The following is a 1,680-nucleotide window of genomic DNA, read 5'->3' on the forward strand; positions in this document are numbered from 1 at the left end:
CTACCTGGGTAGAGCCGACTGACGGCTGCCATTGGGCGCTCATCATTCGTTTCCTGTGTCATTCAATCATATGTCAGGCACGCACACCTACACATTCAAACTTGTAACATTAAATTTTACGTGTATGACCGTTTTGTTTATTTACCCCGTCATGTAGGCAGCCATACTCCGTTTTCGGGGGTGTGCATGCTGGGTATGTTCTTGTTTCCATAACCCACCGAACACTGACATGGATTACAGGATCTTTAACGTGCGTATTTGATCTTCTGCGTGCATATACACACGAAGGGGGTTCAGACACAAACAGGTCTGCACATGTGTTGACCTGGGAGATCGGAAAAATCTCCACCCTTCACCCACGAGGCGCCACCGAGATTCGAACCCGGGACCTTCAGATTGAAAGTCCAACGCTTTAACCATTCGGCTATTGCGCCCGTCAAATTTTGTCTTCTTTTCAAAGGCCTGACCAGTGCTTTGCGTTTAAGCATACGACAGGCGTGTCTTTTTTTTTACGCGGATGTAGCGGATATGGATCAGCCTGCACGCTCTGACAGTCTCTTGAAAATGAAAATGAAACTTTGGATGTTTGCAGTTGTCACGTGGATTCTGGGATGATGTTTTATTTCGAGTCTTCCTTCCGAGCCATTCGTTATTTTTTTTTTTTTTTTTTTTTTTTTTTTGCTGCCCCATTCGCTGCACCGTTTCAGTGGCATTACTCCCACACCGCTCATTTAGATTCCCCCATACACGGACACACCCGGGTTCGTCCGTCGCAGTTCCAGCGTCGGCAGTCCACAGGGAACCATCGATGTTAGTTCGCCAGGAGCCCACACACCATTCGTTAATTTCTTTCTTTTTTTTTTTTTTTCTTTTTTCCTGTTTCTTTTTCTGTTGACTGTTTTTTTCTTGCTGTCATATTGATTTTTTTCTTCTTCTTCTTCTTTGGCTAGTTCCGATTTTTAACTCTTTCCATTCGAACGGCGAAAGAGACGACGTTAACAGCGTTTCACCCCAATTACCATCATCAAAATATTGCAAGCGGAAGGCTCTTATACTGAAGAGGTGAATGTTGACAAAGAATACCACAAATCTGACGACGGAAGCTAAAGGTTGGGTCATTCAGACACCCACTGGACATCCGAGGGGTCTGTGTGGAGGAGAAGAGAGGACTGGCCGTACTGAGTGAGTTAATGCATGGATGTCTGACGGTGGTCGTTTTGGCCGGAATTTAATGTTAACTGACAAAGTGTTTGTGAAATTATTAAATAATGTTTTGCGGTGTGTCTGTCTGTGCGTGTTGTCTGTCCTGTTTTCCTTTGTTTTTTTCCTTCTCTCTCTCTCTCTCTCCCTCGCTATATGTATATATTTGTATTTGTATTCGTATTTCATTTTATCACAACAGATTTCTCTGTGTAAAATTCGGGCTGCTGTCCCCAGGGAGAGCGTGTCAAGAATCAAGAAGAATCAAGAATTTTTTCATCCTTTCACCCCTTTGGGGGCATGGAGGATGTTATATAACAGCTACACTACAGCGCCACCCTTTTTTTTTTTTTTTTGCGTGCTTTTTTATAAGTTTTTCCTATCCCTGTATACGTGGTCATTGTTTGTATATATGAGTGTTAATGTGAGTGTAAGTGTGTATATGTTTGTGTCTGTGGTTATGTGTGAGTGTGAGTGTTG

The 1,680-nt window shown here is 43.2% G+C and overlaps 1 non-coding gene across 1 annotated transcript; it reads right to left on the reverse strand.

The window, feature by feature from the left end:
- Positions 1–361: 361 nt before the first annotated feature.
- Trnae-uuc (transfer RNA glutamic acid (anticodon UUC)) lies at positions 362–434 on the reverse strand. Its single transcript has one exon. It is a non-coding gene; the product is annotated as a tRNA-Glu (tRNA).
- Between the last annotated feature and the right edge of the window lie 1,246 nt (positions 435–1,680).

Source organism: Babylonia areolata, chromosome 28, assembly GCF_041734735.1.
Source record: "Babylonia areolata isolate BAREFJ2019XMU chromosome 28, ASM4173473v1, whole genome shotgun sequence".
Taxonomy (NCBI): Eukaryota; Metazoa; Mollusca; class Gastropoda; order Neogastropoda; family Buccinidae; genus Babylonia; species Babylonia areolata.